This window comes from Xylocopa sonorina, chromosome 6 (genome assembly GCF_050948175.1).
Source record: "Xylocopa sonorina isolate GNS202 chromosome 6, iyXylSono1_principal, whole genome shotgun sequence".
Taxonomy (NCBI): domain Eukaryota; kingdom Metazoa; phylum Arthropoda; class Insecta; order Hymenoptera; family Apidae; genus Xylocopa; species Xylocopa sonorina.
This window is the reverse complement of record NC_135198.1, coordinates 8,955,260-8,981,256: the sequence shown is the minus strand read 5'-3', so window position 1 is coordinate 8,981,256 and position 25,997 is coordinate 8,955,260. Positions and strand designations below refer to the sequence as shown.

General features: G+C 52.0%; 1 protein-coding gene across 2 annotated transcripts in view; it reads left to right on the top strand.

The window, feature by feature from the left end:
* The window catches only part of Fz2 (frizzled 2), a 190,893-nt gene that overhangs the window by 93,137 nt on the left and 71,759 nt on the right, over positions 1-25,997 (top strand). Inside the window, exon 1 of one of the 2 annotated variants that reach the window (XM_076896773.1) lies at positions 931-1,058. The exons of the other annotated variant lie outside the window; for it this stretch is intronic. The gene's annotated coding sequence lies outside the window, so the exon portion shown is untranslated. Of the gene's footprint in view, positions 1-930; positions 1,059-25,997 lie in introns of those variants that run through there. 2 annotated transcript variants of the gene reach the window in all.

Sequence of the window (25,997 nt, the reverse complement as noted above, 5' to 3'; positions counted from 1 at the left end):
CGAGGTGTTTAAACGCGTGCCCGCGAACATTTTACGACGGAGTCTCCGCGTCCCGTTTCGCACCTTCGTTTCCTGCGATCGAGACAAACCGGAGGAGGTAATTCGCTTTTCGCGCTAATCACGGGTTCCTTTGATATTTCAAAGACATCGTCCGCGGAGGTCTGATAAACGAGCGCGCATCGATTCGAGCCACTTTTACGATTACAGATAGCAACCGTAGCCATTTTCATCGGAAATGTAAACTCGGCTTCTCTCCTAGACCTTCTTAGCCTTTGTTAGACGGTACACGCGGGCTAGAAGAAGAGACAAGTCGTAAGGGAGTTCCGAGAGCGGCTAAAGAACCATGGAAGAGGGTGCACGGGGGTCGTCGAAGGGAAACGGGGGATGGAAATAGAGGCAGGCTCGAAAAAAAAGGACAGCAGAAGAGAAAGTGGGAGGGAGGGAGAGAAAGAGAAAGGATACGGGCAAATGGAAAAGAAATTCCCATTACTTTGAGGGAGAGACGTCTAGTACCCTTCTTCTTCGTCTTCCTGCCGGTGTTCGTCTTCCTACGTCTACTCCTTCGTCCTCTCCTTTCTGTTTCCTCCGCTTCCTCCTACCGGTCTGCTACGCGGTATCCGTGTTCCAAGGGGACACGATGCACGCATGTGCCGGGGTCATTCTATCGATTTCTCTGGTTCGCGCGGCAGTCACGAGGAGGCGTACACGAAGTCGCGCTCCCGCTGCACCGGCACGCCACCCAAAACAGCCTCGCGTATCGTCGCAACCGGGTTGCCTTTTCAAGGTTAACCTTCCACGTATATGTATACGTACACACAACGAGCACCCGCCACCGCCGAAAGTGCCGGTAGCCTCGTTTCGAGTGTTCCTCCACTCGTGTTATTCGAACTTCGCGTACATAGACGATTTTAACGCGCGCATCCCACGGTCACGGTGAGAAACGGACGATTATACAATTCTGGTGATCGCCGGACGGTATTGGTGAAAAACAGAGGTCGTCGCTCGTGTTTCCAGACTTTCTCCGTAGACCACTCGCAAGTTTTCCTTTTTTTCTCACGGTGAGTAACCAGCACACAGCTATTTACGCACGTTACACGGTGTTCTTAGTCTAGTTTTAAAGGGACGACGCGGTCCACCGGGGATCTTCTAGAAAAGTGTCCCCGTTCCTTTGACCTCTAAAGCGTACGATCTCCGCGAGCACACTTGCGCGACTTTCAATTGGCTTTTAAGCATCCTCGCGACGGATCGCTTCGATCATTGCTGGCGATTACGCGAAATTAAACGCGTTAGTTCTGTTTTCTCGCGAACCAGCCGTCGTTATAATCGCAACGCTGTCTAAGTAAATAGACGCGTCTATGTACAGGTGCAACGAGCTACGATAATAAACGCGACCACCGGCTACGAGATATCCCTCGCGTTTTATACAACTCTACAGCGGTACTGTCCGACAACCGCAATTTCGTGCAAATGAACAATCGATCAGGAATACCGGGCGATAACACGCAAACGTAAACGCTCCCCTAACGCGTGGATACTTGCTTAGATATTCCCGAGACATTCGGTGGGGAATGACCAAGGTTCTACCCTTATGTCGATGATTTACAACAGCGAAAAGCAAAAGGGAAAGAAGCTAAGGGGTTTGTAGATCACTAGATACGTTCAGCGTGTGTGTGGAAATCGATTTCAACATTATCAGGTCGTCGCATCAAGCTCGACGTGTTTTAAAATAGATTCTATTCCTGGATGTACAGACGAGATGCATTAACGTTTCATCGTTCGTCAAACTTGTACATTTGTACATTCAACTTTAAACAAAGTTGTCGAAGACTGAAAAGGTGCTTGGTCGGCGATCATTTATTCACAAACTTATTAAGCCTGTGACCTCTCGCGCGACTGTCGCTGAAAGAAGCCGCGATTCGAAGGAGACGCGTTATCTTCAAATGGTCCCCGAAAAAGAGTCGAGGTCTATCGTCGAGCAAATCGCGATTTCACGGCTCTACGAGACCGTTGATAAATATCGGCACTAGGAACGATAACGCTGCTGCGTCGCGAAAATGGTCGCGCCGCGGAGGGAACACAATGCGGCTTATTGTCGCGTCGCGGAACCGTTTCGCCCAAGAGGAAGTCCGGTTAGCCACTCGACGAGGAGTACGGCCGACAATACGTGGCTGTGCGCGGGTTTTCAGAGAACCTCTCCCCCCGCGATACGATAAGCGCCGTTATCTTTTGTCGCGGCACGATAATCCGAAGAACGGCCGTTTCAGTTCTTCAGGCAGGTCGGCTGAAGCGCGCCGCGGTGCCGATGAACTAAACGCCTGTGGCTATGTAACCAGGAGCGGAACGTCGACGGAGTAATTCTCGAGCTTGTTACGAGGAGCACGGCACATCGCCGTGGATACAGAGGGCCTGCTCGTTTTCCCTCGCGCCACACTTCTAGCCATCATCGTAGACTCTCGTTTTCCTTCCTTTTTCGCTTCTTCTCCTCTCGCACCTTTTTCCCTCTTTTCTTTCATTTTACGCCACCGCCCCCTCCGTTTCTGCACGCGTGTGTCTCTTTCACTCTCTGTCTGCGGCTATCGCAACCGCTCTGTCCCACCGGCGTGGCGTTAGGTAATTCGAAAGCAATTTGAATTGACGTGCACCGGCAGAGGAAAGTAATTACGGGGTGGTGGTGCACGCGAGGCGCAAGCTCCCGGTTCGCATCTACACATACCTGGGGCACGCGTTCCGCGTGTGTGCGTGCGCGCGCCGCGCCACGGTTCTGCGGTTAGATTGATTAAAATTTACTATGCAAATTAGATTGCGCCTCGGAACGGAGGCCTCGGAGCCCACGCGCGTAGGAGGAACCACCGGCTGAAAAGATGAATCGTTATCATTAGCATTTTCAGCATCGACGCGGGGCCCTCGCGCCTCGATGTTATCGCGTCCGCGTTAAGCCATCGGGATCTAGTACTTCGGTTCTGTCCGTCTCACCCGGGATAGGCGACCAGTCGATACGCCTCTGAGACGCGCTTCGTATCTTTGCTGTGCAACGCGTGTCTTTTAGTCCTTCGGTCAACAACCGTCGAATAGTCTATCAATATTTGAGGAGGATTTCGAAATAATCGTTAGCGTTATTAAAAGCATATTTATCCTTGACTTTAGGATCGCTGGCTGGAGTAGTCGATGTGTTTGTAAAACTGGTATCGTATCTTCGGTAATCTGGATCCGTCTTCTACCCTGAAAGGGTGCAATCCGCAACGTTCTATTTACAGACGACTAGTTACATCAGGATTATTATTTAAAGGAACTTTTGAAAGGTTTATCCTTAATCAAGGATACAATCGTACGGGGTTACTTTAGATTTCCCCGCGGATTCTCCATCTCCGCGCGAGCGATATATTTCGGAGACGTTCCAGCGAAGACGCGTAACCGGCGAAGAAATTCGTCTTTCCGCTAGATCGGTCGGAAGCGGCGCGATTCGCGACAGAGCGTAGGGAACACGAGGGTGAGTTTCACCCCCGAGGCATGTACACGCGCGGTAGGCGAATTGATCGCGTTGGGGTAGAATCATCCATCACCAAGTGACAGACCCGAGCTAACCCCCCTCTACCCTTCCGACAAGAGGAATGGACAGAGGTGGCACTGGAGAAGGGGTCGAAACGAAGGGGAGGTGTGGCGAGAGAGGGAAAACGGTGGCGCCCTCGAACGACGGGCGACGAACCAAACAACCCCCTCAACAATGCCCAACAGATCCCACGGGACGACGTGTATTCTGTGTTTTCCCTTTTTCTTTTTTTAACCCCCCCACCAGCCACCCTCCGACCATCCCACCGTCTCGGTTTACTCTCGTCGCCGTTTGTCTATCCGCTTCGTCGTGGCGATGCTGACATTGGCCCCTGGCTAAAATCGAAACGCTTAATTGCGTGATCGTCTCGTTTAAAGTGACCTTTCCACTTGTACGAATTAAAAACGAAACGTGCAGATTAATGGTTGCTTTTTTTTAATAGATATTGTGCAATTCAGACATACGTATGCTAGAGCTGTATAGTAACATCTGACGAAAGACATCCTCAGTGGGGGATTCGAATTCAGCTGTTTCGTTTGACATTCACTCCCGTCAATTGAGTCATCCAGGTGCAACACTGTATCCCAAATCGAGAGACCTCCTTTTGTTCGGCGTCGGGGATTCTGACAAATATTTTGCACCGTCACGCTGCTATATCATATCTTCCTTTGATACATTATATTGTGGCCAAACCACCCCTATTCGAAGCCTCCCCTTCATCGTGAATTCTATCGAATACCGTCGGCCCGCGTTCATTACTTACTTTCATCTTTCTTACTAAATCAAACCACCATAAGCTTCGCATAACTGCTGTTTCTAACAGCGTCAGATACGTACAACCGTGCACCGCAGTACACCGAAAGCTTTCAAAGCACGTCCCGACCAGAAGCGTTATTTATACTCGACCCGTCCCGACTAGCAGCAATCTGTCCAATAGCTAATGACTCCTAAGAAAATTCTGGTCAGATCACGATTCGTCTGTCGATCATTGGATAATGAAAACCAACAACTCGTGGAGCCGAAGTGTTACCAGTTGGCGTGCAGTTGCACTGTCGGCGACGGATGGTGCATTAACCGGGGGTAGGTGCACCGCCGGTCCCCTCCTCGGGCTCGTTTCCCGGCATTGATGTGCTTCCTCGACAGCGCGACGGCAATTTTCTTGATCACGCGACACAAAGAGTGGAAATCAATAATACGGTACCGAAGGAAGTACGGTCTGAATCGAAGTACAGGCCAGACTGCGCGTTATCTTGGTTGGTCATTAATCAATTCGAGCTCGAGCTACCGATTCAACGTGGGACGTAATCCGTATTAATCTACAGAGCAAACCTTCGTGCGAACGGAAAAGTTAATCGTATCCTTTCATCGAGAGAAGAACAAACCTCTGTTCGAAGCTTACGATATTCTTCGAGGAAGGAAATAAGAAGCGCTGTTCGAAGATAAGGGTGTTCGAAGCAGAAGAGAAGAAACGGAGGCAATGCCTCGATAAGGTCCACGGTCCTGTCTGTCTGTGTATTATCGCAAAGAAGGGAAGAGAACTCGTAAAGCGGCGGGACACGCCTCTAACAAGGATTTTTACGATTCTCGCCGGCGAAACAGCGATTCAACGACAGAGCGGCTCACCGTTGCAAACAGCGGAGTACGAGGCGGGCGAACCGGCGGAGTCGTCCGACGGAAGTTGACCCGGGAGCACAATGTGTTCGCGGGCAAGCATTGTACGAAGTGCAAGAGCCGATAACGGGTTTCACAAAAGGAAACGTGGCCCAGATCGGAAGGCAGTCGAAAGCGGCGTGTACACACGGTCTACCTTATTCATCCGTGGGCAAACTCTCCCGAGGCCGGAACGAGAGTTTGATACACGAGAGGCGAGGGACCATTATGATCCTGTAATGGACCAATATTTGGATACGCAGAATGGAACGTTGCCGCGGTTCACGCGCCGCTTCCCCAGCGGCCGTTCCTCCCGCTAAATCGTGATTCAGAGATCGAGTAACTCGATGCACGCCTTATTGATTTAGCGTGGAGCCACCGTTCGGCTTCCATAAATCGTGCAACTTACTCCGAGGACTTTCACGGTTCTGATGAACTAGGCGAACGTGGCCCCTGTTACTCGAAAGGAGCGCGGACTTGGTGTTTGAATAATGGAACGGAATTTCGTGCGCCTGGCGCGGGAACACTCTGATCTTTTAATGCACCGGAACTGCTAGAATGCGCGCAGGAATGCAAGCGCAGAGGGAAGCAATCTCTGTAACGTTCCGTTGTAATATCGCGACCAACTTCGATGCGTTCGCGGGGTAGTGTCGGAGTGAAAGGATTTTTCGGATCTCCGTGGAGGAAGCTCGCAGATTAATCGCACGCGATGCCAGAGATGTTCTGAAATAAGGTCGATGGTATTCCTTGCACCATCCATCGTATACGTTCCTACCCCTGTGAAGGTGTTAAATTTCTGGTTTTTCCAAAGCTTGCTCCGCTTCTTTCTTGAAGAACGTAGTTACTCTTAAGAGACAGACAACTCGATGGAAATCAGGCGGCAAAGGACACTTGGATGCGAATGAATCGTGGAAAAATCAATTGGTTGGTTGCGTTCGTAGGCGTCGCGTAGTGCACTTTAGTCGTCTAGAGTGTCTCGCAGCCTCGAATCTCACCGGCTGTACAACCTGACGCGCTCAAGGATCCATAGAGCGCGTGTGCACGGTGGCTGTCATTACCAAGTCCTCGCCTCCAGCCTCTGTCCTCACGGCACTGTTCAAACGTATCGGCGGTGCATCCACCGCCGCCGCCACCACCATCGAACTTCGTCGTACTTCACTCGGGGGTGATCCGAGGTGATCCGAGGTGACGCGAACAACACCTGAAGCCAGGCGCGAACGCAAACAACGCTTCCGTCGCGTCGCTGCCCTATCGATTTACAGAGTGTACCTACAGGAGCACCGGTTAGAGTCGATGCATCTACGCGCTCGTGGCGAGGAAACTTTTCGCGTAGCTGAGGAAACAGCTATCGCGAACTTGGTACACGTACTACACGTCCCCGTAGTAGCAGGACGATCGAGAACCAAGTCACGACGCGCCATTCATCGCCGCCGATGCCATTGCTTTTCCTGGTTTCAGCCCCCGCGACATTTGCAACGTGACGAGAAGCCGCGGGAGCGTTGTTCACTCGATCGTATCCTATCTTTGTTTTCCTCCTCATTTTTATTCCCTTCCGTTTGCCACGTTCCTGTTGAATCGGCTCCCTGTAAAAACGTTCTCGGCCGGTACGCGGCGTAGAAAGGATTTTTCACCAGCCAGGGCGCAACCCTCGATCCCATTGTCGAGTCCCGGTACCGGAGGCCTTCGACCCGCGTTATCTGTTATCGTAAAGCCGATTCGAATGGTTTGTTTGGCCCTGGCGATGGCTCGTAAACGGTGAAAAGCAGCCAGCGCCGCTTCTTTTATCGCCGCCTCGCCACTTCCAGCCGGACCCACGTGGAAACGCGGAAAGCCGACAGCCACCACCCTCGAACGCGCCGCGGGAGGCGTCGTTAATTCGGTATTACATCCTAACCGGGTCAGGAGGAGCCTCGAAGATGACGCGACCGCCGTACGCAACAACCCCCGAACGTAACCGACGACCGGCTAAGGGGTGCGAGTTTTACGAGCGTTTAACGCCCGATTTATCGGTCGTTCAGACGGGAAAGCAGACACCGACCAGACGTTGTTTGCCGCGGGACATTGTTCAGAGGTGCAACGTGACAGTTGAATGAATCGCGTGTTGCTCCTACTACGGATGTGTCAAGGATGCGTCGAAGGATGATTGATAGTCCATTTGATATTGTAGACTCGATGAGACACGCGATGCATTCGAAGCTATTCGAATTATGTATTCTACGCACAAGAGGAAGATAATTAAGACAGTTTTTAAATCTGTTCTTGGAGTGATTAAGAAGCAAATTGGTTAATTTGAGGTGGAGTGCCACGTGACCCGCACGGTAGCTGGAAGAGTACGTTCGATCCATCGGATAATTTATCGTTTCCGATTTTCAAGTGGCCACGTGAAGGGATCCTAGTTATTTATTCGCCGCGCGTCCGCTTGTTTCCCCGAAGCTGCGCCGTCTCCGCAGGCGACAGGGATATTTTCTTATTGGCGTCTCGTGCGAGTCTCGCGCAAGGGAGGTCAACATCCGTCCGCCTCATCCACTCCCCGGGATTCCTATCCCCCTTAGTCATCTTCTACAATAGTGTTCCGTAAAAATGTCTGCGAACGAGACAAAGGAATCGATACGGCGCGGACGGCTGCCGTGGCCTTTACGTTTTCACGATTATCATTTGCTATTTTCCTACTCAACTCCACCAAGATCGACCGTTCGGCTTCGAAAGGGTTGAATGAGCGACTCCGTGCGCCCATCCGAGCGCCCTGGAATATCACTATGTGGCAAACGTCTCGCGTTATTTTTTCATCTACCGCTCGTAAATCTCACTTTATCTCCCTAAGTTAATCGACTCTCCTGCTTCTGCTCGTTTAAGTTAAAAAAACGCAACTGCGCCTACCTATTATTTACAATCGGTCCTTTTTACCCGCCAGTGAAATCATTAAAACATGCGACGCTACTTAAAGACCCCTCTCCCAATAAAACGGCCATTAAGAAACATGATTTATTAAAATCTTCGGATTCGTTTAACCTCCGCCACCGCGGGACAGTGACTCGACGCATTCGCATTTTAAATCGCACGCCATCCCCAAGACGTCATTACAAAAAACTGCTGGCTGCCGCGCGTGATCTAACCAGAAGTGAAGCAAAACACTGAAAAATCCGGCGAGCACGCCCGCTCGAGCAGTCGTAGAGGACGCAACCCGTCGGCGAAATAGTTCGGGGAGAAATCGAGATTCGATCGTCTCGGTTCTATCCTGTGGTGCGTTGGCGCGAGCAACGGGAACGAACAATTATCGGCAGCCCCGTGAGCTGGAATAAATTTCGACCCGCGTCCGCTCGTTGATCGTGGTTGGAAACGAGCGGTTCCGTGAATTCTCCGTCGGGCCTCCGGAGCGAGCCTACGGAGGTGGCCGTGCGAGCGGACGCGTGAATTAAGACGTAACGTCGTGTCGCAAGCGGTCGTAAAGCGGCTTGTCAAGTGGTAATTTTATAATATTCTAACGGGACGCGAAGAGGCGACCGTGTAAAAACGTCGTTTGCCTCTAATGCTCACCGAAACCAACGCTCCCCTCCCGCCCCTGGCGTATTGGAATTTCGGCCCCTCTCCTGACCGCCATTAGAACGTCCAGCAATTTCCTATAATGACCTCCGCAAATTGAAATCCCGTGAAATCGGATTTTCACGCGTACCAAAGCGAACCGACGAGAATTATTAATCCTTTCCGCTGCCGGGGTTCTTATGGCGACTAGTCGAGCTGCCAACGTGTCGTTCGCTCGTCTTGACCGCCTCTACGCGGAAAAATAGTCGTTTGAATGGATTTTTAGGAGCGTGTTAACGAGATTCTTCTTGTTGTTCGTTCAGGTCGAAAGGGGCAAACGGTGAGCGGACATTTTTACGTTTCGTGCTAATGGTGGCCTTCTTGCGGTGTGGCTTGCAGGCTGGATTTTCTATTAGCCGGAAGGTAAAAACCGCTAAATAATATATTGATCGCTGAAAATTCTTGCCAGAGAAGGAGAGAAAAAGAGGAAGGGAGAAGGTAACGGTTGTCGTACACGACGAACAACGTTGTTTTCTTCTGAATAATATCCGATAGCACCTGCCAGCTCGTGGTTATCGCGTTTTATTCTTGTTTCTCCCATTCGTTTCATGCAAATTCGACCAAAACGCGCAGTCGAAGAATATAATGACGGTATAAAGGGATTATTAAAGCAGCATTTTGTATGCAAATTAATGGTAATCACGTATGAACAAGTACTAGTGAATGCTAATTACAGACGTTTGTTTGCCGTATTCCGAAATACGCCGGTACGCGCTGTGATTTCGAGCTTATGGTTAGTAATGCGCATACATTAAGGAAACAGTTTGCGTATCGTAGCCGGTGCCTCCGATTTTTCAATTAATACCCTATTAAGGGAACGGAACTGTACCGTTTCCGCGTTTTTTATCATCCGGATCGCGCGAAACGGACACGGGATTCGCACGGCTGCTTCGTCAGCGAAGAAGAATCTCACGACGCGGCACGGCCAGACGGTTGCGATCGCAATCAGAATCGGAGGGTCGTAATATCGCTTCTATGTGTCAGTGGATCAGAAGCACGGAGGCTGGGTCCCGTGACAACAGCAGGATGACGTAAACGGGCGTTGATACGTCGCGTAATAGCCGATCAGATAATTTTCATCGCTTCCATCGAACCTGTCAAGTCGGTTGTCCAGGCTGCGCGTGGGACAGGCGTGCACGGTGGGTCGGTGGGTCGGCCATTGGTATGAAGACGTAATTGGACCGGTTGACAGTTTCCGAGCATTCATTTGACGTGTGACATGATTCAGAAGCGTCCAGCCGTTGTCACTTCTTCAATTGCCTCCTCCGTCGCTGGCAATCATCGTCCTGCGCGGCCTCGCGAGAATCGCGTCGCAACTGGCCACCACTTTTTCGTCGGTGCGTCGCGATTTCCTTTCTTCTCGTGTCGCCTCTCGTCCGCGCGCTTTCGAATCGAACCGCGAGGGGAGCTCGACGGGGTTGTAATCGAGGAACGATCCCATTAATTACATCCAATTTACTTGTTCGATTCCGTTTATCAGCGCGAGAGCTGTCATTTGTCGCAGTAAATAAATTCCGGGAGATATTGCTCCCAGCATAACGGAAGAGTTTATCGCGTTAATAACAATACGCGACGATCGGTTTACGTCGGCCGGGAATTTATGCGACGCATAAAACCACCGGCGAGCACTTTACGAGCGCAGCCGCGCACTTTGAATAGCGAACATTCGCTCTTGCGCGGTTTCCCGTCCCACGGGCACGGAGCGGACTGCAAATAAACCGAAACGGATACCCCGTATCGACCATAACCGATCATCCGAGGAGCGAAAGGAGCAGAGGGATGCGTGCGTACCAATTACAAAATAGCCAGGCCGCGCGCGCAATCACCGATGATATTCAGAAATAAGCGGTCTCGCAACTAAGTTGAACACTCGGACGTCTCCGAAGAAACGAGCGGGTCGCGACGCTTCTAATGAATTAATAACCCTCTTGGTTCGCGTCTACGCGATGCACGAGTCGTCCGTCCCGTTCGAAACGACCCGATTCAATCGCTCGGCTAACGACGCCGCCGCTGCTGGTAACACGCGTTCCGCGGAGGAAACCGAAACAGTTTTCTGGCATAATGTCCGCCCCGAGGGGGAGCCCTTAATAACACGTTCGCGGAGTACAAGTCGGATCCGAAGCCAAGATACGAGAAGCTAAAAAAGTTAATCGTGCCGGTGAACGGCGCGCCGAACGAAACGAGTAAAAGGTAGCACGCGGACGAGCTGTGGGAGGGAGAGAGAAGGAGCGGTGGCTGCCGTCGAGACAGTGATTATGTTAATCGTTACGCCAGGTTCCAGATATTGATAACGGTATATTGCGACGGCAGCATGAGATCGTGCACCTTGCAGCAGATTATACCTGGCTAACTCGATGGTAAATAGAAACCTTACGCGATAACGAGCGGAGCGCGTTTCGTCTTCGAGGCCTCATCAGGTGAATTATCAACGGCGGCTGGTATTCCAGCCACGGCCTGGACGTATTCCCGCCGTCCAACGACGTCGTGGAACCTGTTTATCGAACCGTTTAGTTGGAAGCGGTAATTCTTCCCGGGTATTAATTGTAATTATACCCCCGGCGCTAATTGCACGTTATTAGATAGCGGAGTGGCTGGCAAACAAACGACGGGTTGTTGCTGCCCGGCCGCGGGTCCCTGCCTGCCGCCGTGGCTGATGTGTTAACTCAAGACATCAGCCTCGGTGCACGAACGAGTTTGTTTCACAAAGAGTTTTCACGGTATCCCCCGGGGCCGTTTAACGTGGTACCATGGTAATTTAACCCCTCGCGCTCCAGAAATATTCCAACGATTCCATGGTTTACAAGAATTTCTTTTACTCTCAACGCCTGTCGACGAGGCATCGGTGTTTTTACAGTAATTCCAAAATACACGGTTCACGAGGAGAGAGCGTGGACCGCGTTGGAGAGGGTGGTGCCTTATCTGCTCGGACGGGTCATTCGCGCGAGAGAACATCGAAATATTGCGCATCGAATCGTGGAACAAGATCGAGCCCTGGCATCGACGCGCGATATAACGAGTCCCCCGCGCCGACCACCGCGTGGAAATTACCTTTTCTTCTCGAAATTCGATGGCGCTTCGAGTTTACCGGCGCGGTTCACTCTCGACACGTCGCCGATACGTATCGCATAATTGCGCACCGCGTACCTCTATACCTCTACCTCGTCCTCGCGGTAACCACCCGTTATTGGCTTTTTTTTCGATTGATTCGAACAGGGCCGCTCGATACCCGTCCGTTCAAGACGAGTAATTCCATTGATTCCAGTAATCGTAATCGCTGATCTGTGCGTTATGCCGTTCCACCTCGGGCTGGTTCGAATCGCGTTCTTCAATACGATTTCCTTTATTATTCCCTTGGCTTGCCTCTCGTATGTTTTTTACTTCCGTCTAATTACAAGGAATATATAAAAATATAAGAGAGATCGAAGCAACGGAGTATAAGGAGTGTAGATGAAACCGTATTATGCATCTCGCGCGGGGGTACGCGGCGGTGCTAAAGTGTTCGAATTGATACGAGTTTTCGCGATACAAGGAGACGAGTACACACTGGGGGCGAGCTCGCAAAAGGGGATTGCGAGATATAACTCGATTACAGAGCTTCGAGTATCCTTTATATTTCACTAGCGTATTTTCTTTTACCTCCGCTGAAGCACGCTCGAGACGGGTTAATTTTCTACCACCCCCGTTTACCTCTCGCCCCTTCCGGCCCGTTCTCGATTCTCGGCTCTTCTACTTTCTGCCGCGCGTCGAATACGTCGACTTCCCGAAAGGAAACCGCGGTGAAAAATGTAAGATGCGAATATATTGACGCGTTTATAGATTCGCTTCATCGACGTTCGCCGGATGAAAGAAATGAACGTATAGACGTTGGATGTCCGGTGCGCTCACTCGTCGATTCATTTATTTACTTCGGCTCGTACGAAAATAAGCGCATGCAGGAAAAATTAAAGAAATGGTAAAATGAAGTTTAAATTGAACGACAGACCAAGAGACGCGGTGATTTTAAAGAGGAAATTAAATACGATTTACCAATAACGATAGAATGTTTTTCATTACCGAAGAAAACAACGCTCTTACTCCTCGCGATAGAGAGTGCTCCGAGAGAAAAAAGAACTTCCCTCCCTATTACTTTTGTAACGTCCGACTCACCGCATAAACTTTCCAATTCCATTCTCCCCCGAGTATTCAGAGCCGCGATCTGAATACCAGAATTTAGATCCGCCTAGATAATATTGCTCCCGCTCGTCACTTCCGTTTGAGCACCGCTGTCGAGAAAATCAGCATGACAAAGAATATGGAAGGAACGGTCCGCCGTGCAGCCTCGGCTCCGGTGCAGCTCGCACGAGCAAAAGGGGTGGTGTGTGGCCAGCGAAATCTGTCACCCGGATGTCAATCAATATCTCGAGGGGTTCCAGCAGCAGCCGCCCCCTAGCCCCCTTTTTTTCTGGCTTTCCCTTACAGTCGAAACCCTCCCCGTCCGCGCGCGTTACGGTCTTCCAACGAGGACGCGCCGTGCCACCGCGTAGATCGACCGACCGAATCCAGTCGCCGTCCACCGTGTTTCGCAAGCCCCCTTCGCGGTGATTAATTTCCACTAGGAAATTAATCAGACGGAAAGAATTTGTCGTGCGTGGACGCGGCGCGCAATGATCCGCGCCAACAGATGGGAAGACAGCGGTGGACTAAAGCGTGCGACGCTCGCTTCCTTAATTTACGACACCCACGGCCGCCATTAACGGGTCGTTTCATAAATCACGGCGGGACTGCCGCGTGAATATCGAGTCGACGCTGGTTCATTTGTTGTTTACGAGGCTGATCCGCGAGCGGCCACGTGGAAGGGTTGGTTGATCTTTGCGAAATTAATGCTGTCTACGCGTACCTTTTTATTGGATGCTCCTGTCCGCGTTAACAACGGTAGTAAACGCTGGAAGGATGGTTCGTAGACTCGTAACGAGACTAATTTACATTCCATCCGCCGCTGTTCATTCAGTATTCGACGCGTTTGTTTCGCCATTCGATCCGTGAACATCCTTCGGAGCAACGAAAAGGAATGTTAAGCCGTTCGAGGCGAGTCGAGGAAATCGTTCGTCGCTCAATTTGTCTCCGCGGAGGATCGCTTCTAGTCTCGTAGTCGGCGGTGCCGGTGGCTACGAGCGATCATCTCTCGTAAACGAACTACCCTTTACCCGACCCCTCGCTCAGCCTCTTTAAACGATCGACCAACCGACGGAACACTGGTCGATCGATCAACCGAGAGCGTTGAACGCTCTCAGGGCGAACGTGCACCGAATAATTGCGACACAGATGTTACGGGCGTTTCGAGTAAAGCGGAGAAAGCGACGGTGGAAGAAAGGGGGTTTGCCAGAGAGGGCATAGACGATAATTCTCAAATTATATACACGTACACCCATAGATCTACGCTCACCCTCTCGCATCGCTTCGATGTCGTCATAATCGTTAACGTTATCTGCAGAATATTGCGAGCAAGGGGTGGGCGGGCGGATGAGCGGTTCCGCCGTCAGAGAGTGGAACACGGGACCCGTACCACCGTGCATGCCCCTCAAAATAGAGTTAGAAACTGTAACTACGTTTCGGTGCATTAATGCCGGCGGTAGGCTAGGCGGTATCCCCGCAACGGGGGTTTCAGCCCCGATGCCTTCGTCGGAATTCGCGGGGGCGCGCGGCAGAGGCGAATCGATCGCGGTTACACCACGCTTCTCACACCCCCTCCTCGAGGGTTGGAGGTCCGTCGTCCGTCGAGCTCGTCGGGGGCCCTAGGCATCGGCAGATCGTCGCTTCATGAGCCACTTTAAAATTTAAATGGACCTTTTGCCGCGATTCCTGTCCGCCGCCGCCGCGGCGCCCGTATATTACCTAGCCGGAGTCCCTTTGCCACCGGCGCCAGGGCCGAAGAAAGACAATACGCCCCGGCGCCCCTCCGATGAAAGTACAAAGTTGCGAATTCGCGAATTCGCATCGCGGTTCCGTTCCTCGTTAGTTCGGAATTTATGCAATATTCATCTTGGACTTTCTCTCTCTCTCTCTCTTCTCATTTATCTCCCGTTCCCCAAACTCCTCGAGCTTATGCGGCCGTGTTTCGCGTTTAAATTGATCGTTTTAATCTCTTTAGCGTTTGCCAAGGGTACCAAGAATTCGCCCCGGATGATGGTTTCTTGTGTTTAACGAAGCTTCCTTCCTTGGCAAAGACTAATTACACCGTGGATCGTACAAGTTGAGTGTGCTAAGAGCGCGAACCTAGGGGTGAGATGAGATTAAAAAAAAGATGTAGATTTTTACCTTGCTGTTCCCGTAGAAGATAAAAATGTTTAAACGTTAAACACAGCGATCGTAAAATAGAAGCGAGCAGAGTTTCGTATCGTTACAGCTACCAACGCTATTGCACGTCTATGGCCATCCCGTTCGAACAGAACCCACGCTTTCGCCCCACATTTCGACGGCCACGCTCGCAGTTCGGGTTACCATTCTTTCGTGTAAGAGGATTAAGATATTACTCGAGCGTGGCGGCGTGCAAGCGTCATGAAAACACGGGCTTTAACACGCTTTATTCGCTTCGTGAAAATTCACGTCTGAAAGTGCAACCCCCCCATCGCGGCTCCCTCTCGTGTCTGAGGGTTTACGCCGCGCGGAAAAGAGGGGTTGGCGAGCATAAAATCGCTCGTGTACACGAGCGTGCATACACCTCTGCTCGCGCCGCCGCTTCTCCTTCGTCCCTGACTTCTTCAAACGGATTTCCTCCTCCGGCTATACGCCGCGCGCATTTATTGGAAATGTTTCTAACGATTTTACCAGGATCCTTCCTGATTCCGTTCTGAGAATACTCACTTTCAGAACGAACAAAGGGAAATGCTTTTACTTGGGCGCGGATTAAGGCTGCTTCTTCTTCATCTTGATAATGGAGGAGGTATTTTAAAGATCCGTGTACCTATCCTTGTAAAATTCCCGACTTCAGGATTACGCGTGAAATCCTTTAATACTGATAAAACTTTTTTCTAATTACTGCGAGTGAAAAGTTTATTCCCTGGACAGATACTTAAGACTATGAAACAGATTATAACCGAGGTGTTCCATCAAGAATATCCCGCTTTACCTAACCATCGTCAAGACGCGATGCTAAACAAGAGGTACACCGGTTCCATTATCCCCAAGTCGCACGCGTTGGTTTTTAGGAAACCAACTAGCAAACAACGCGCCATTCCTCGCACAAGGTGCGTAGAATATCACGCTAAACGAAATCCATGGATCTCGTCACCTCTAGAATTCCAGAGGCGTCTTGCAGTTCCGCGGTGTTTGATGCACTCTCTCCTTCCCTGCAAAGATAAGGCGGCACGTCCGCGAAAACTCAACGAAATGATCCCGCGGACGTGATTCCGCATACACAACCGAAACAACCCAGGATACGAGCGATCGTAGACGCTCCAGGGATGGAAAACTATGCTGCATCCGACTCGAGTGGAGTTCTGTTTATCCATCGTTTCGTCGCTCTTTCAGCGGGCGCATTAAATTGCCACGGTGATACGCAACGCCGTTAAAGGACGCGTACGACCACCTACGCGTGCGACGACGACGACGACGACGACGACGCCGTCGACGACCACGACGACGATGGCGGCGGTGCTTTGAGGGCGCGGAGTGCCGCACTCGACGTGTCATACGGCGCCCTCTCTAACACTGGCGTAGTGCTGTCTCGAATTATTTCGACCGTTCTTTTTGTCCCTCGCTCGTCGATCCCCGGAGAATTTTTTACGGCCAGCACAATGTTCGTGTTTACCCCTCGTCAGGCGTATCGACGCGTTACCTCGTAACGAATCGACGCTATACTTTCCGCCTGTGTTTCGCGCGGAAGTTACGTCGCCATCCTTTTATTACCGGCGAGGAGCGAGAGAAAGAAGAAGAAGAAGAAAGGCGAAGAGAAAAAGCAAAGGAGAATGTGATTGGAAGCTACGCCAATGGCAAAGCTAGCCGGCAATAGCGCGTGGCGGCGTCGACGACAGGGTTGTACTCCCCTCTTCCTCTTCTTTCCTTAGCGCTGCCACCCTTGGCTGCTCTGCTGCCCCTCCACCGTCGACCGGCACAGGGCTGAGTCGTACTACTTTGATCGCCACTCAAACATTTTTGCTACCCACCCCCCACGGCTGTTGCTAGCTTCTGCTGTTGCAGGGCTGCCTGGAACGGAGAACGGAAAACGGGGGGTGCGCGCGGGCCGCGCGCATTGCTTGCCACCAACTAATTACAGTGTGGATCAAAGAATTCATCGACGTTGCTTACTTCCCTGTGCCGACGTTCGTGTTCCGCGGCCGGCTCTGCGCGTGTGTACACGCGTGCACGTACACGCGTTACCTACAGACGCAGGCAGGCCTCTCTCGCGTTCGTGCATGCGCCGATGCTGTGCGGGAAAAGAATGGTGCAAGAAGGGCGAGAATGGGGTGAGAGCCAGCCCGAGAGAGCCCGTGGACCCTTGCACCCTGCGCTCCCAGCTCGCCCTGCAGACTTCGTGTCTAAGTATTCCTGTATTCCTGGACACGTTACTCTTGCCGCGATTAAGTTCGTTCCCGATCGAATCCAGCGTGCGCGGGAATTTTCACAGGAAAGTATATCAAAGCATCCCCCTCTGCTCTATAATTTCGAGGGAGGCTGGTTGAATTATTCGCGGGTGCGTTCAACTACTCCTCGTTTCCGCTGAAACGGAAATTAGGATGTCGGCAAACAGCGGATTAAGTAATCCCCGCAACTGAGAGAATAAACGTTGGACACTCGAAGCTCGCCTAGCGGTTATCCGACTTTCCGCGCGCTTCTGATATCACCCGCGGGACATCGACGCGCAATTAACAACGTCGCCGCGAGATCCGCGACGCGATCCGCCCCGCACGTGATAAATAATCTGGGCTGGGATAACGACTCGAAGCTGTTCCGGGTGCGCCGCTACGTTGCTTTGAACCGTCTGGCTGAAAAATGTGGTTGAAATTGCCAGAGAGTAGCGAGACTCGTTTCAAGAACCGGCAGCGGCGGCGCGCGCCGAGCCCCGCCACGGTGTTTCATTAATTCTAGAACGAAACGGGACAGCCGGAACGCCGGGGGACGGGCGAGCGAAGGGGTGGGCTTTGAATTTACTCTTTAGCCGGGCGACTTTTTCAACGGACGTGTCCGGATCGCGGAGATTCGTTCGGTGTTTCGGCGCGGCCGGAAAATCAGGCGGTCGCCAACGAATACTCGATCGCGCGAATAATTTATTCGGCCGCGCAGATGTCCGTCTGTCGAGCCGGTGCCCGGCCGCCGCAGCCAGAGAAAAAACAGAGCGATCCTCGCGGAATCGATAGGCACCACGGAATCAATTCGAGTAACCAAACACGAATTCCTGTTATTTTTTCCACCCCTCGCTCTGTGTACAGTGAGTAACGAAACGCAGTAGCGCGACTTATGTTTGATTTCATTTTTTCTTTTTTTTTTTTTTTATTTTCTCCCGATCGACAGCGTACACTGTCGCATCTGTACAATGAATTCTGGTAGAATCAGAAACGAAGAAACGATAACGTTAGAAGCAACCAAGATATTGTAGGATTCATGATCCTTTAATCGCCGCATCGTTCGAATGTTTCCACTGTCAGCTACGCGTGTCTCCCGGTGTTTCTCGCTGCGATGATTCGACAGTGATTGAAACAGTCGCGATTTCCCAACCGACGAGTGGTTAGCTACGACAGAGATTTTCAGTCGCATATACCGGCAAACGAGGCGCGCGCGCCTCTTGAGGCGCGCGTACGCGATTGTTTCGAGGGTCGGCCGGTGAAAATGTTGCTTAGTTTCTGCTGCGTAGGTCCGCGAGCTCATTTACCAGTGGCTGAACCAGACAGAGGCCGATGGTTCAGATGCTGCCTCAGCAATTTTCACCGTTCGCCCGCAATTGGATACGTAGACGGCCTTCGGTGGAAGTTACGTACACGTATTGCTGGTAAGCGAAACAGATGTAACGCTCCGGTGGCATCGAATGATACGTGCGGTAGCCTTCCTCTGGATCCGTCTCTGATTCCGTGACAGCTGGCCAGGCGAACCAAATTAACGAGTTCAACGAGGATTCGATGCGTTCACCCTTTCTAAACGAAACTTCGTTTGCTGATGAATAGAACACCGGAGAAACTAAAGTAACCCATAGAAAACGCGAACGTACTACCGTGTAATTTTCTAGCGAAATATTTGTTGCTGGTAAAAGAATTCCTAATTACTAAAGACTCGGAAGTCGCGTTTCACGAATCTCTTTTTATCACAAACCACCAGCTCCGTCGATTCTTTACGTACCAAAAAACAGTCACCAGATTGAAGCACCAACGATTTCGTGCGCTTCGCTCGAGCTCTCCCTCGCCGCTTTTCTCACGAATATCCGGGGACGTCGTCTTCAGACGGGGGGTGGTGAATCGCGAGATCCATCGAAAAAGAAACACAAAAACGAGGCGACGTCTGTGACAGGCAACGGACAAGGGGAAACACGAGGAGAATACGGTTTTTTCTACGGCCCCGTCCGTTTCTTGGACGCGACCGAGCGTCTTCAGCCCCGATTCGCCTCGATCGTTGACTCGATGTTTTTTCCGGGCGCGTTCTCGTTTCCATCGCCCAGTTTCATCGACGAGACGGCACCGGTGACAGCTCGGACGGTGCTCGGCCCGGCAAACAGAGCGGACGAACGGAGAACAAAAGCGTGGCCCACGGGAAATTTTCGAATGAGCCCACGAAAGAGTATTGTTGACAGCCCCTGATCGCCGGTTTATTAATCGGTGCTTGATCGTTTTAGCACATTTTAAAACACGCTCAACGCAAACGGATTGATATTTCAAAATGGACGACGAGGAATGTTGTTCGAAACAACCAGCCTCTCAGATAATAACTGAAATCGTGAAGTCGTTCTCAGACGGATCATTTCAGAGAGCTAGCCGCTTATCTGTTTTCAAGAATTTTAAGTTTTCTCGTATACAATCAACGGGGGACTTTCTAAGAAACCATTGTTTCCCCTAGCCTGGCATTTTCTCGTCGTGTCATAAGTATAGTATTCAGTTCCTCCTCTCGCCATATCACTCGATGATAAGCACGGGTCTTGTTGCGCTCAGGTATGCAACCACCGTTGTCACTCACCGATAATCTCCCCGTCTGAATATCATCTTCAAGGCCCAAGTTTTGAATTTCGTAAACCACCGACGACGACGACCCGCCATTCCATTACGTTCATCGAAGCTGCACGAACGGAGATTCCATCGAATCGAGCAAAGAGGCATCGAATACCTGTCCCCTATCAGTTCCGCGCGGACAGCTCGAGAAGCTTCGAACATCGCGTATGCCGTCAACTAAAAGGCGACCCAACGTTCGCGTCCGTCCTGTGCAGTCGTTCGACGTGATCCGCGACATCGGACATGTTCACCGCGTGAAGTGTCCTCGTTGGCCAACGCTGGGCCGGGAAAAGATATAGCCAGGACGGAGGTGGAGCCTCGTCGAGGGTATTTGTGACCTGTCGGTGCTCCACGGTGCTTTTCCGTGCTCGCGCTGTACCGGGAGCCACTCGACTTTCGTCGACTTTGTCGATCTTTCGTCGACAAAGAGAGTTCGGTCAGCCTCGCGCACTCGCCTGGGCCCTTCTCGCCACTCGAGTGCTCCGCTCTCTATCGCGTTGCGGAACGGATCGCGGAAGAAGAGTAGGAGCCCGCGAGGGAGAGAGATTAGAGAGGACCGTCGTTGGTGTAGGCACGCGGAACGTCCACCGGTCCGATGCAGGAAGGGAAGAAGCGAGAGAGGCCGGGGGGAGACCAAAATCGTAATTGGATTCGAAGAGGAGAGGCAACGGGGCGTAGACAAAGAGGGAGAGAGAGAGCGAGAGGGTACCAACCGAAGGTCGGCTTCATTGGCCGACCCCGGCGATGTCACAAAGTATAATACGAACTAATTACCCCGTCGTCGGCAAAGCTGTACTCGACTGCCACTCCGGGACAATGAGTGGCCACTTCCGCGATGTTTTCTGCATACGCGGCATCGGAAGCAAAGGCTTCTCGCGGCACGGCCGCGAAAGAAACGCGGCCCCCACGGTGGGAGGAGCACCACCACGACGCACCACCCTTTTCGGAGGCCTGTCTCACGCGGATAAAGGGAGAGAGAGAAAGAGAGAGAGAGAAGGAGAGAGAAGGAGATGAGAGAAGGGTTCTGAAGACGGTGTGTGGAAAGCCGGCTGCGACAGAGGCGATGAACGAAAAAACGCGCGACGAAGACAGAGGCAGGAAGAAGAGCTTCTTTTTGGTTGATTAGCCCGCGCGTACGTGGAAGATACGCGGAGTACACCTATCGTGACAACGTCGCCACAAAGGGCAGCCGCGCGCGCTCCGGCTGCTCTCGTAAAGACACCGTGAAGGGATAAATCAAAGCAGGTACCATCCAACGAGGACGATGACCATCGTGCGAATCTCCGTAGGGAAAAATACCTGGTAATTAGCCCCTTAAGCATCCGAGCCTACCCGCCGCTCGTGCCTCCCACCATCGAAACGACCGTGTATCACCCATCGACGATGTAGTGTACGCAATGGACCCCCACCCGGATCGGCGAGAAACCCCTCTTTGTAAAACAGAGCCCACGTTCGACGACATTATCGTTACGTGTACACGTACTTGGCTATCGCGGTGGGTGGAGAGTCAGGACCTATTTCCCTCCCCCCAGGGCGCGTTTACCTCTCTCTCTCTCTCTCATCCCTTCGCCGCGGCTGGTGCACCGTGTCACATCCATGTACGACGCCATACGAGCGTTACGGTCCCCTACGCGACCGTATTTACGTCGGTAGCCACGTTGGTGTATGGGTGGTACGTGGCTGATGGAACGAACGACGATGGAAAGAGGGAGAGCGAGAGAGAGAAGGGGAGGGCGTGTAGCCGAGGAAACTTCAAAGCTCCCGAAACGATTGTTCGGCAACGCTCCCGCGTGTTCCTCGTGTATGCTTCGAGAGCACCGGAGCGTTTCGAGGAGGGGGTAAAGTACCCACGAATATACACCTACCCCTTTGATTACCTCGCCGGTGCTCTCTCTCTCTCTCTCTCTCTCTCCCTCTCTTCTTGGTCTTCTTTTTCTTCTTCGTCGAGCTTCGGCAAGGAAAAAGAAAAAGAGTCGAGTGAAACCGTGAGGGAAGAGGGGGCGAGTGGGGGGGCGGGAAAACGCGGTGGAGAAAGAGAGAGAAAGAGCGGCATCGGGGGAGTGGCGCAAAGTTGCCGGTTGCATATGCGGATGGTAAGGGATGGAAAGGGCGAGCCTCTCGTGCCTATCGCGCGGGAACCGGTAAAGAAAGAGGAAAAAAGGCTGGAGGGTGGACGAGAGGGCCGTCACCGGAGATGAAGAAGAAGATGCTCCACATGATGCATCTAGCCAGAAGGGCCGTTCGCCGTGTGTGTATGCACGCGGAGAGCGCGCTACCCTGTGAGGCCCCGCGAGAGAAAAAGCTCGCCTGCGGAGAAAAAGGTTCGTTGGTTTTTACGTGCTCTTCTCCCGTTTGACCCGTGTGTTACGGCATAAAGTAAGAGGCCGCTGGGCGAAGCCTGCCTCTGATAATTAATCTACTATATGGACCCTTGATCCCTTTTATTCATCGCGCTTATTATGCTTGAAACGTTGCAACGGGGAATATCAAGAAATGACCAGTGCAGCATCGACGACGTATCAATGGCTTTCAGCGTTGAGTACTTTGATCTTAAACGCTGCTCCATAGGCGACCGATGGCGATCCGCGATCGAGGTCGCTGTCAACGACGCGATCTAATTATCTCTATTCCGTGGGATCCGTCGAACATCGATCGACAGAAAATTTTTCATCAAACGAGAGAAGAAAATTTAATCTACTTAGTCTCGATGAACGACTAGCCACGCAGTCGCGATATCTCTGTAAAGATATCGATGAGAGATCCAGTTAACCGGGGAACCTGACAAATCGCGATCCTAACGATTCGACTCTAACGAAGAGGAATAACTCCAGCTGTCCCCGCGAATGTGTCTAGCGAAAAATATCCCACCGACACGGGATACCTCGATACATTATTCATGGGGCTATTTCGATTCCGCGGATAATCGCCGACCACTATTTCACCGGGTAGTAACAAGCTTTCAGAGCAACGCGGATCCCTTCTGCCCTTCTCTCCGTCTCTCGGCTTATTAATTTTAGGCGAGGACTTTTTTTCACCGCGATAACGCTCTGCACTCTCGGTCGTAGGTAGGAAGCGAACCGATGCAAAACCGCTGTTACCAGGGTACAATGGTCACGTACGATTTCAATGCCGATTCACGGCGCTATTCATCAGAGTACGCATCGCGCGGCCGCGCTCGCGCGTCCACGGCCTTATCTCGTTTCCGCGTCTGGCCACGCTGCAACAACTTCCCATTGTACAGGGGGTGCGCTCGCTCACGCGAGCCCGTACGCCGAAACACGCGGGCGATACCGCACGCGAGAGGAACGACGGCACTGTCCACCGTGGAAACGTTTACAGGCATTTAATCTCATCGGCGAGGTGGAACGGCCGGATGAAGCTGGCGCATAAATAAGCGCTCGGTTGGTCGCCTTCGTCACCCCGTCTACGTGCTCCTTTTTTCGCCACCCTCGGCCGTCTACCTTCCCGTTCGATTCTTTTCTCGCGTGATTCAACCCGCGTCGCTCGACGCGAAGATACCTCGAGACGAGGTTCGTGGGGCTAAGTAGCCGCTTCGACGTTATAACTCATTTGGTATCGGGCCTCGGACACGTTTCCCTTCGACCCATGCCCCCGCCACTATCGCTGAGAATTACGAGCGTCATTACCATTAGTCGCGGTAATATAGTAGACGCTCTCGCGTCTCTAAACAGATACGGGGCCCTAAGTTTCATGAGGGTTCCTCTCTCTCTCTCTCTCTCGCTTCCTCTCTCGCCCTTGCTCGCTACGAGTCTTCACGCTGAAAGGAATGCCACCACGAGCGCGACCGCTTATCGCGTCAAATGGGAGCCGGAGCGCAGCGTCGAAATATTACACGCGCGAGCTGAAAAATTGGCTCGATTCGTTAATGCTCCAAGGATCGAGGGGTGTACCGTTCTATCTTTATGGGCTGAGAGCTGGACCGAGTTTCTGGAACTGTCGATCCTCTCGGTACGCGGACGCATTGTCTGTCATCGATACACGGGGGTGGCTCAATATGAGCGGATGAAAGATCTCTAATTTCTAAGGAAATCAACTTGCGAGGTAGTTCTCTTTCGCACGCGAAGTCATCGCGTTCTTAATCAGAACGGCGTATAAATCGCGATGCCGTGCCGGCGCGAATGAAACGGTAGCACGGCTTAAGAAGCCGCCGCCGCGCGTATGCGCGAACAAGCGTATCCGGCGAACAAATGTTTGCGATCGTACGATTAGCAGGCCGCGCGAGCGCTGTTTGCGAGATAATTCGGCGCGGAAAAACGAAAAGACGCCGCGTGTCTCGCCGCGATTAAAACGTTTACTCGCGGTCGCCAATTTGCTCGCGCCCGCGCTTTTTCCTCTCCGTCGCGAACTCCAAACCTGCCGCGTCCCCTCGTCCGTTTTTCGTGCGCGGAAAATTTACGATTCGCCTCGCGAGCAATAATTGGCGACCGCGTGACGCCGCAATGTCGCCGCGAACTATCCCTTAACCCTTGATGAATTGATATTGGCCCGGCCGCGTACTTTTTTTCCCGCCCCCCGGTGCCGTTGAATATGCAATTGATTACACGGCCGATCGGCGAGGGCAGGGGCAGAAGGCTCCGCGATGCCTGCGATTAATTCCGATTCCACGGAACCGTCGTTGCCCGGCCGCGTGTTCGATTTAACATATTTGATCGATACGCCCGATTATTCCCCGGCGTATGCGCCCGCGGAATTATCATCCCGTGCTACCTGGCCGCGAATTTTCGACGTCGGCGGTCCTCCCTCCGTGCTCTCGGGGATTTTAAATCGTTCGTGCTCGCCTGGCCATCCCTGTATCGCTCGAGAATCGTTTCGCGAAAGTTTCGTAAAGACCGCGGCCAAGTCGAGCGAAGTTGAAAGCTATCGAGAACTCCGCGATTGGTATATTGGGATTCCAGAGACCGGCGGAGTCGAACGTTGAATTCGAAGCGAGCTCGCCGGTGTGGTATCGTCGGGTTTTACACGAAGGACAGTGGGAAATCCGAGCGAGCGAGCGCGTTTATTCGACGCGCGGAGAGGCCTGCTATGAAAGAAACTTCTAAGCTGCCGGATTACGAGACAACAGCTGGGCGTGCTCGATATCAAGCAGCCAGAGCACGATACGCGCTATTAATCACGCGCACGGAGAGCGACGCGTCGTCGGGAGCGGACCAGCGAGGTCAGCCACGGCGATCGCCGCCGGACGCCGTGGGCTTAATCCCGCGAAATCTCGTCCTGTCTTGTAAAACCGATCGACCAGACGTCCTCGCAAAAACGAGTCGAACGTAATTAAGATATTAATAACTCGTCGGGAACGAACCGCGCGATCTGCATTCGGTGGCCTTGCTTCGAGTGGAGGCGAATCACTCTCTGCACGCTTGTCGCTCTGAGAATCGCTCTCGAATCGATATTGAACGGACGATCGCTGCGTTTAATTCGATCATCGTCCACGAAATATTGATCGATGACCGTGAGAACGCTCTGCCGCGGTGGCGTTCCATTTCCGCGGCAATTTCACAGAGATCGTTCAGAGACTTCAAAGCGAACCGTAAAGAATAGGTTTTACGGGCTAATGAAATTGTAGGATCCTTGGAAACGGGGATCGTACATATAACTAGGTCGTTCGTATAATAGGGTTACACTGATTCTCTCCGCTGTCTATGAGTTTTCCTGCTGAAACGACGGTCCGCGGTACATTAGGTAACAAGAGTCGGTTAACCGGGCATTCGCTTAAATCTCGATGACTACGAACTCGAAGAGCATAAAAAGTTGGGAAACGTGAAAATTGATGGCTCTCCTGTTTTCGAGTTCATTCATTTAGGAATTAAATATTCTCGTTCGTAGACGCAGAAGGCGGTTTACGCATATTTCGAGGCTTTACGCTGCCGTTTTTCTTACTGTTGAAGTTTATGAAGCCATAAACCACGCGGGGAGTCCTCCGAGGACATTACACTTTTAATTTTACAGCCCGTATATTATATGCAATTATTCACGGACATTATACGTTTATAAGTCCCCTACACAAATCTCTTCGCGGGCGTGTTACAAGCCTGACACTT